Genomic DNA, 10,803 nt, shown 5'->3' on the forward strand with positions numbered 1-10,803 from the left:
GCTTTCGATAAACCTCTGTGTGAATTTCACCCTCACTTTTACTCTTAACCTAACGTCTAAGAAAACCAAATCTGTACCTCCAAATTGAGAGGCGAACCTCATATTCATGGTATTAGACGACCCCAGGTGCTCCACGAACTGTGTGAAAGCCTCCTGGTGACCGTCCCACACTATGAATATGTCGTCCACATATCTAGCGTAAAGTTTGATGTGCTTCAAAAAAGGATTCCTAGATGAATAAATATATTCCTCCTTGAATCTGGCCATGAATAAATTAGCTAAGGTACATGCGACAGGGGTACCCATGGCAGTACCCTCCGTCTGCCTGTACCAGGAGTTGTCAAACTGGAATGCGTTGTGTCCAAGCATAAGTGATAGACCCTCACAGATGAAGGTGATAGTATCCGCATCAGTTGGTGTATTTTCCAAAATTGTTCTGATTGTGTCAATCCCTAACTTTTGTGGAATTCTGATGTATAGGCTTTCGATGTCTATAGAGGTAAGACAAAAGCTTTCTTGCAAAATGAAGCTCTTGAGGGTTTAAAAAAAATCTCTACTATCCTTTACAAAAGATGGAATATCTTGCAGAAGTGGGTGTAATAGCCAATCTAAATAAGAGGATAAGGATTCTGTAAGGGCACCCACCCCAGACAATATGGGGCGCCCCGGTGGCTCGATCAGGGATTTATGTATCTTTGGTATATGATACCAATGAGGCTTCCTCAGGAATTCAGGCAATAGTTTTGCCACTTGTTTACTGGATAAAACCCCTTTTTCCACGTGTTGTCTTAAAAAAGAACGTAGTATGTTCTTTAACTGTAGGATCTCCCTTTAATTTTGTATACGTGTTAATGTCAGACAATTGTCTTAGGGCTTCCTTTTCGTAATATTCCCTTGAAAGCAGAACAGTATTACCTCTTTTGTCGGCGGCTCGTACTACACTATCTGGCCACCCCTGTATCTCTTTCAAGGCCCGCAGTTCTACAGGTTGCAGATTACTAGGGAGTTTTTTATACAGCAAGGCTTCCACATCTTTTATCACCTGAGTTTCAAAAATATCAATAGGGTTACCGGGGGACACCGGTGGCATGAATGTGGACTTAACACCCCCAGTGAAAGGTAAGTTAGACATATCTTTTTGGATGGTTGCTACCGAAGGGGAATTTGTGAGACTCAGAAGCAATTGTGCATCCTCCTGTACGTCGCCCAGCGGGTCCTCCATGACCATAAAGCCTAGGGGGCCCACTTGGCAAGGTACTTCTCCTGGATACATCACCAGTGGAGCTGATTTAGATGCCTCAGATCATTTAGATGATGCAAATGACTTAACCACACCACGTAGTATATAACACCGCCCACGTAGTATATAGAACAGCCCACGTAGTATATAGCACAGCCCACGTAGTATATAAACACAGGGGATTTTCGCCGTTCCTTACCGGTGACCCAGGTTTTCCTAGATTGGGGTGCAGAAATGGGGGTTAAGTAAAGTGGGGGTGTCCAAGAATCACCACACAAATGTGTTATTGAGAACTGATCACAAACGGTTCATTTCCCAATACATCATTATAACCCTCCCAGATCTGACATGTCGTGTGATGCAACTGTCAATAATGAGAATGTCATGCATAATGATATCATGTTTTGTGGTAAAGGAGAACTCTGCCACGTCATACTGTGGGGTGATGTTACTTAAGATCACCCTAAAAGAAGCCAGCATAAGTGATAAGGGTGATGGGGAAAATCAGGAGGCTCATGAAGCAGGTGGTCTCATGCAGTTGACCAGTGTCACTACAGATGGTAACATGGCCAGTGGTAGCTGCCCTATGATTAGTACAGCTCCTGAGGTAAAGGGGAGGATGGAGAGAAGCACAAGGATCATAAGGAAGGTGGTCACGTGCAGATGACCAGTGTCACGACGGACTGTGACATGGCCAGTAGGGTTGAGCGACTTTCATTTTTTTAAGATCGAGTCGGGTTTTGTGAAACCCGACTTTGTCCAGAGTCGAGTCGAGTGCAGTAGGCCGATTATCGCTAAAAGTCGGGGATCGACCGAAACGCGAAACCCAATGCAAGTCAATGGGGAAGCATAGTCGGCAGTGAGTGGAGGCCAGGAAAACACCTACAGTGCCCATTTTAATGCCAAAAACATCCATTCTTGTTTTTGTCAATCTTAATTAACTTTATAATAATAGTTGGGCATTGGAAATTGGGGGTCTTTTGGCAAAAGTTGTGGGGGGTAGGGCTGGTTCAAGGTTTTAGTGGGCCCAGGAAACGTGGACTACGTCACGGCGGTGGAGCAGTGAGAGGTAAGTATGTCAAGTTTGCAAGTGCTGTGATCCTAAGCAAGCAGGGGGGGCCCACTCGTTGGCATTGGCACTGGCACAGGGCCCCTCAAAGTACAGCGATGTGTTTGCACGGCGGGGGCGCCTCCCACCAGCAGCGACACTTTTGCGTACTCTGAGGAGCCCTGTGCCAGTGACGTTGCCAACGAGTATGCCCCCCCACCTGATGAAGGAACCTGCATGGTATAACATGCGGGAAGGGGAACCTTACATTCAGCAGGGTCAGATTCTGGCTGTGTAGAGTGCAAGGGGAATGTAGTGGTCTAGGTCAATGTACCAGCAGACTCATCTAGCAGTGGCTGGGCAATGGGCAGGATGAGGAGGAAACACAGATATAGGGTCAAAGAATAAAGTAGGCTAAATGCAGTTCAAAATTGGTAACAGGACTAAACAAGCGGCATTGCTTTGTTCAGTGGAGGAGCAAACCCAGGAGCAGCAGACACTGTTTTAAGGGCCCAACCACACTAGTAGGCCAAATGCAGTTTAATATCTGCTACTATAGGCCAAAAGCCTAAAGACTAAGCTCAGCTTTATACAGTTGAGGACAAACACCAGGGAGGGGCAAACACTATTAGTAGGCCCTAACCACCAAATTTTTTAAAAAACATCACTTAATGAGAGCCAGAAGGTTGAAGCTCAGATTTATTCAGTTGAGGAAAACACCAGGGAGCGGCAGACACCGTTAGTAGGCCGTAACCAAAGTTGAAGGCCAAATGCAGTTTCATATCTGATACTATAGGCCGAAAGCCAGAAGGTTGAAGCTCAGCTTTATACAGTTGAGGACAAACACCAGGGAGGGGCAGACACCGTTAGTAGGCCCTAACCACCAATTTTTTAAAAAACATCACTTAATGAGAGCCAGAAGGTTGAAGCTCAGATTTATTCAGTTGAGGAAAACACCAGGGAGCGGCAGACACCGTTAGTAGGCCCTAACCACCAATTTTTTAAAAAACATCACTTAATGAGAGCCAGAAGGTTGAAGCTCAGATTTATTCAGTTGAGGAAAACACCAGGGAGCGGCAGACACCGTTAGTAGGCCCTAACCACCAATTTTTTAAAAAACATCACTTAATAAGAGCCAGAAGGTTGAAGCTCAGATTTATTCAGTTGAGGAAAACACCAGGGAGCGGCAGACACCGTTAGTAGGCCCTAACCACCAATTTTTTAAAAAACATCACTTAATGGGAGCCAGAAGGTTGAAGCCCAGATTTATTCAGTTGAGGAAAACACCAGGGAGGGGCAGACACCGTTAGTAGGCCCTAACCACCAATTTTTTAAAAAACATCACTTAATGAGAGCCAGAAGGTTGAAGCTCAGATTTATTCAGTTGAGGAAAACACCAGGGAGGGGCAAACACCGTTAGTAGGCCGTAACCAAAGTTGAAGGCCAAATGCAGTTTCATATCTGATACTATAGGCCGAAAGCCAGAAGGTTGAAGCTCAGCTTTATACAGTTGAGGACAAACACCAGGGAGGGGCAGACACCGTTAGTAGGCCCTAACCACCAATTTTTTAAAAAACATCACTTAATAAGAGCCAGAAGGTTGAAGCTCAGATTTATTCAGTTGAGGAAAACACCAGGGAGCGGCAGACACCGTTAGTAGGCCCTAACCACCAATTTTTTAAAAAACATCACTTAATGGGAGCCAGAAGGTTGAAGCCCAGATTTATTCAGTTGAGGAAAACACCAGGGAGGGGCAGACACCGTTAGTAGGCCCTAACCACCAATTTTTTAAAAAACATCACTTAATGAGAGCCAGAAGGTTGAAGCTCAGATTTATTCAGTTGAGGAAAACACCAGGGAGCGGCAGACACCGTTAGTAGGCCCTAACCACCAATTTTTTTAAAAACATCACTTAATGGTAGCCAGAAGGTTGAAGCCCAGATTTATTCAGTTGAGGAAAACACCAGGGAGGGGCAGACACCGTTAGTAGGCCCTAACCACCAATTTTTTAAAAAACATCACTTAATGAGAGCCAGAAGGTTGAAGCTCAGATTTATTCAGTTGAGGAAAACACCAGGGAGCGGCAGACACCGTTAGTAGGCCCTAACCACCAATTTTTTAAAAAACATCACTTAATGGGAGCCAGAAGGTTGAAGCCCAGATTTATTCAGTTGAGGAAAACACCAGGGAGCGGCAGACACCGTTAGTAGGCCGTAACCAAAGTTGAAGGCCAAATGCAGTTTCATATCTGATACTATAGGCCGAAAGCCAGAAGGTTGAAGCTCAGCTTTATACAGTTGAGAACAAACACCAGGGAGGGGCAGACACCGTTAGTAGGCCCTAACCACCAATTTTTTAAAAAACATCACTTAATGAGAGCCAGAAGGTTGAAGCTCAGATTTATTCAGTTGAGGAAAACACCAGGGAGGGGCAGACACCGTTAGTAGGCCCTAACCACCAATTTTTTAAAAAACATCACTTAATGAGAGCCAGAAGGTTGAAGCTCAGATTTATTCAGTTGAGGAAAACACCAGGGAGCGGCAGACACCGTTAGTAGGCCGTAACCAAAGTTGAAGGCCAAATGCAGTTTCATATCTGATAGTATAGGCCGAAAGCCAGAAGGTTGAAGCTCAGCTTTATACAGTTGAGGACAAACACCAGGGAGGGGCAGACACCGTTAGTAGGCCCTAACCACCAATTTTTTAAAAAACATCACTTAATGAGAGCCAGAAGGTTGAAGCTCAGATTTATTCAGTTGAGGAAAACACCAGGGAGCGGCAGACACCGTTAGTAGGCCCTAACCACCAGTTTTTTTAAAAAACATCACTTAATGAGAGCCAGAAGGTTGAAGCTCAGATTTATTCAGTTGAGGACAAACACCAGGGAGGGGCAGACACCGTTAGTAGGCCCTAACCACCAATTTTTAAAAAAACATCACTTAATGAGAGCCAGAAGGTTGAAGCTCAGATTTATTCAGTTGAGGAAAACACCAGGGAGCGGCAGACACCGTTAGTAGGCCCTAACCACCAAGTTTTTTAAAAAACAGCACTTAATGAGAGCCAGAAGGTTGAAGCTCAGACTTAGAGAGTGGAGGACAATTTGAATTAGGGACTGCAGACAGACTTAGTAGGCTGTCCCCTGTGGACCATGCATCCACCACATTAACCCATTGCGCCGTAATGGACACGTAACCTTCCGTGGCCATGCCTACAGGTCCATGCGTCTGTTGTCAGGTGCACCTTTGTACTCACAGATTGCCAGAGTGCATGGACAATGCGGTCTTTTACATGCTGGTGGAGGGTTGGGATGGCTTTTCTCGCAAAAGAAGTGTCTACTGGTTAGCTTGTAGCGTGGTACAGCGTAGTCCATCATGGCTTTATTAATATTAAATAAAATATATAAATAGGCTCTATGAACTTTTAAATAGGTTCCAGGGGTACACGGGAAGCATTGGTGTGGTCAGTGGAGGAGTATTGCAAGGAGGGACCGCAGACAGCCTAACGAAGGCCTCAAATAACAAAAATTAGTCTCATGGCAGTTTTAAATCGGTTACATGGATACACAGGCAGCATTGTGGTCAGTGGAGGAGTATTGCAAGGAGGGACAGCAGACAGGCTAATGAAGGCCTAAAATAACAAAAATTAGTCTCATGGCAGTTTTAAATCGGTTACATGGATACACAGGCAGCATTGTGGTCAGTGGAGGAGTATTGCAAGGAGGGACCGCAGACAGGCTAACGAAGGCCTCAAATAACAAAAATTAGTCTCATGGCAGTTTTAAATCGGTTACATGGATACACAGGCAGCATTGTGGTCAGTGGAGGAGTATTGCAAGGAGGGACAACAGACAGGCTAATGAACGCCTAAAATAACAAAAATTAGTCTCACGGCAGTTTTAAATCGGTTACATGGATACACAGGCAGCATTGTGGTCAGTGGAGGAGTATTGCAAGGAGGGACAGCAGACAGGCTAATGAAGGCCTAAAATAACAAAAATTAGTCTCATGGCAGTTTTAAATCGGTTACATGGATACACAGGCAGCATTGTGGTCAGTGGAGGAGTATTGCAAGGAGGTACCGCAGACAGGCTAACGAAGGCCTCAAATAACAAAAATTAGTCTCATGGCAGTTTTAAATCGGTTACATGGATACACAGGCAGCATTGTGGTCAGTGGAGGAGTATTGCAAGGAGGGACAGCAGACAGGCTAATGAAGGCCTAAAATAGCAAAAATTAGTCTCATGGCAGTTTTAAATCGGTTACATGGATACACAGGCAGCATTGTGGTCAGTGGAGGAGTATTGCAAGGAGGGACAGCAGACAGGCTAATGAAGGCCTAAAATAACAAAAAATAGTCTCATGGCAGTTTTAAATCGGTTACATGGATACACAGGCAGCATTGTGGTCAGTGGAGGAGTATTGCAAAGAGGGAGAGCAGACAGGCTAATGAAGGCCTAAAATAACAAAAATTAGTCTCATGGCAGTTTTAAATCGGTTACATGGATACACAGGCAGCATTGTGGTCAGTGGAGGAGTATTGCAAGGAGGGACAGCAGACAGGCTAATGAAGGCCTAAAATAACAAAAATTAGTCTCATGGCAGTTTTAAATCGGTTACATGGATACACAGGCAGCATTGTGGTCAGTGGAGGAGTATTGCAAGGAGGGACAGCAGACAGGCTAACGAAGGCTTCAAATAACAAAAATTAGTCTCATGGCAGTTTTAAATCGGTTACATGGATACACAGGCAGCATTGTGGTCAGTGGAGGAGTATTGCAAGGAGGGACCGCAGACAGGCTAACGAAGGCCTCAAATAACAAAAATTAGTCTCATGGCAGTTTTAAATCGGTTACATGGATACACAGGCAGCATTGTGGTCAGTGGAGGAGTATTGCAAGGAGGGACCGCAGACAGGCTAACGAAGGCCTCAAATAACAAAAATTAGTCTCATGGCAGTTTTAAATCGGTTACATGGATACACAGGCAGCATTGTGGTCAGTGGAGGAGTATTGCAAGGAGGGACCGCAGACAGGCTAACGAAGGCCTCAAATAACAAAAATTAGTCTCATGGCAGTTTTAAATCGGTTACATGGATACACAGGCAGCATTGTGGTCAGTGGAGGAGTATTGCAAGGAGGGACCGCAGACAGGCTAACGAAGGCCTCAAATAACAAAAATTAGTCTCCTGGCAGTTTTAAATCGGTTACATGGATACACAGGCAGCATTGTGGTCAGTGGAAGAGTATTGCAAGGAGGGACAGCAGACAGGCTAATGAAGGCCTAAAATAACAAAAATTAGTCTCATGGCAGTTTTAAATCGGTTACATGGATACACAGGCAGCATTGTGGTCAGTGGAGGAGTATTGCAAGGAGGGACAGCAGACAGGCTAATGAAGGCCTAAAATAACAAAAATTAGTCTCATGGCAGTTTTAAATCGGTTACATGGATACACAGGCAGCATTGTGGTCAGTGGAGGAGTATTGCAAGGAGGGACAGCAGACAGGCTAATGAAGGCCTAAAATAACAAAAAATAGTCTCATGGCAGTTTTAAATCGGTTACATGGATACACAGGCAGCATTGTGGTTAGTGGAGGAGTATTGCAAGGAGGGACAGCAGACAGGCTAATGAAGGCCTAAAATAACAAAAATTAGTCTCATGGCAGTTTTAAATCGGTTACATGGATACACAGGCAGCATTGTGGTCAGTGGAGGAGTATTGCAAAGAGGGACAGCAGACAGGCTAATGAAGGCCTAAAGTAACAAAAATTAGTATCATGGTAGTTTTAAATCGGTTACATGGATACACAGGCAGCATTGTGGTCAGTGGAGGAGTATTGCAAGGAGGTACCGCAGACAGGCTAACGAAGGCCTCAAATAACAAAAATTAGTCTCATGGCAGTTTTAAATCGGTTACATGGATACACAGGCAGCATTGTGGTCAGTGGAGGAGTATTGCAAGGAGGGACAGCAGACAGGCTAATGAAGGCCTAAAATAGCAAAAATTAGTCTCATGGCAGTTTTAAATCGGTTACATGGATACACAGGCAGCATTGTGGTCAGTGGAGGAGTATTGCAAGGAGGGACAGCAGACAGGCTAATGAAGGCCTAAAATAACAAAAAATAGTCTCATGGCAGTTTTAAATCGGTTACATGGATACACAGGCAGCATTGTGGTCAGTGGAGGAGTATTGCAAAGAGGGAGAGCAGACAGGCTAATGAAGGCCTAAAATAACAAAAATTAGTCTCATGGCAGTTTTAAATCGGTTACATGGATACACAGGCAGCATTGTGGTCAGTGGAGGAGTATTGCAAGGAGGGACAGCAGACAGGCTAATGAAGGCCTAAAATAACAAAAATTAGTCTCATGGCAGTTTTAAATCGGTTACATGGATACACAGGCAGCATTGTGGTCAGTGGAGGAGTATTGCAAGGAGGGACAGCAGACAGGCTAACGAAGGCTTCAAATAACAAAAATTAGTCTCATGGCAGTTTTAAATCGGTTACATGGATACACAGGCAGCATTGTGGTCAGTGGAGGAGTATTGCAAGGAGGGACCGCAGACAGGCTAACGAAGGCCTCAAATAACAAAAATTAGTCTCATGGCAGTTTTAAATCGGTTACATGGATACACAGGCAGCATTGTGGTCAGTGGAGGAGTATTGCAAGGAGGGACCGCAGACAGGCTAACGAAGGCCTCAAATAACAAAAATTAGTCTCATGGCAGTTTTAAATCGGTTACATGGATACACAGGCAGCATTGTGGTCAGTGGAGGAGTATTGCAAGGAGGGACCGCAGACAGGCTAACGAAGGCCTCAAATAACAAAAATTAGTCTCATGGCAGTTTTAAATCGGTTACATGGATACACAGGCAGCATTGTGGTCAGTGGAGGAGTATTGCAAGGAGGGACCGCAGACAGGCTAACGAAGGCCTCAAATAACAAAAATTAGTCTCCTGGCAGTTTTAAATCGGTTACATGGATACACAGGCAGCATTGTGGTCAGTGGAAGAGTATTGCAAGGAGGGACAGCAGACAGGCTAATGAAGGCCTAAAATAACAAAAATTAGTCTCATGGCAGTTTTAAATCGGTTACATGGATACACAGGCAGCATTGTGGTCAGTGGAGGAGTATTGCAAGGAGGGACAGCAGACAGGCTAATGAAGGCCTAAAATAACAAAAATTAGTCTCATGGCAGTTTTAAATCGGTTACATGGATACACAGGCAGCATTGTGGTCAGTGGAGGAGTATTGCAAGGAGGGACAGCAGACAGGCTAATGAAGGCCTAAAATAACAAAAAATAGTCTCATGGCAGTTTTAAATCGGTTACATGGATACACAGGCAGCATTGTGGTTAGTGGAGGAGTATTGCAAGGAGGGACAGCAGACAGGCTAATGAAGGCCTAAAATAACAAAAATTAGTCTCATGGCAGTTTTAAATCGGTTACATGGATACACAGGCAGCATTGTGGTCAGTGGAGGAGTATTGCAAAGAGGGACAGCAGACAGGCTAATGAAGGCCTAAAGTAACAAAAATTAGTATCATGGTAGTTTTAAATCGGTTACATGGATACACAGGCAGCATTGTGGTCAGTGGAGGAGTATTGCAAGGAGGGACCGCAGACAGGCTAACGAAGGCCTCAAATAACAAAAATTAGTCTCATGGCAGTTTTAAATCGGTTACATGGATACACAGGCAGCATTGTGGTCAGTGGAGGAGTATTGCAAGGAGGGACAGCAGATAACAAGAATTAGTCTCATGGCAGTTTTAAATCGGTTACATGGATACACAGGCAGCATTGTGGTCAGTGGAGGAGTATTGCAAGGAGGGACCGCAGACAGGCTAACGAAGGCCTCAAATAACAAAAATTAGTCTCATGGCAGTTTTAAATCGGTTACATGGATACACAGGCAGCATTGTGGTCAGTGGAGGAGTATTGCAAGGAGGGACAGCAGACAGGCTAACGAAGGCCTAAAATAACAAAAATTAGTCTCATGGCAGTTTTAAATCGGTTACATGGATACACAGGCAGCATTGTGGTCAGTGGAGGAGTATTGCAAGGAGGCACACCAGACAGGCCAATGAAGGCCTAAAATAACAAAAATTAGTCTCAAGGCAGTTTTAAATCGGTTCCATGGATACACAGGCAGCATTGTGGTCAGTGGAGGAGTATTGCAAGGAGGGACAGCAGACAGGCTAATGAAGGCCTAAAATAACAAAAATTAGTCTCATGGCAGTTTTAAATCGGTTACATGGATACACAGGCAGCATTGTGGTCAGTGGAGGAGTATTGCAAGGAGGGACCGCAGACAGGCTAACGAAGGCCTCAAATAACAAAAATTAGTCTCATGGCAGTTTTAAATCGGTTACATGGATACACAGGCAGCATTGTGGTCAGTGGAGGAGTATTGCAAGGAGGGACCGCAGACAGGCTAACGAAGGCCTCAAATAACAAAAATTAGTCTCCTGGCAGTTTTAAATCGGTTACATGGATACACAGGCAGCATTGTGGTCA

Source organism: Ranitomeya variabilis, chromosome 4, assembly GCF_051348905.1.
Source record: "Ranitomeya variabilis isolate aRanVar5 chromosome 4, aRanVar5.hap1, whole genome shotgun sequence".
Lineage (NCBI taxonomy): Eukaryota > Metazoa > Chordata > Amphibia > Anura > Dendrobatidae > Ranitomeya > Ranitomeya variabilis.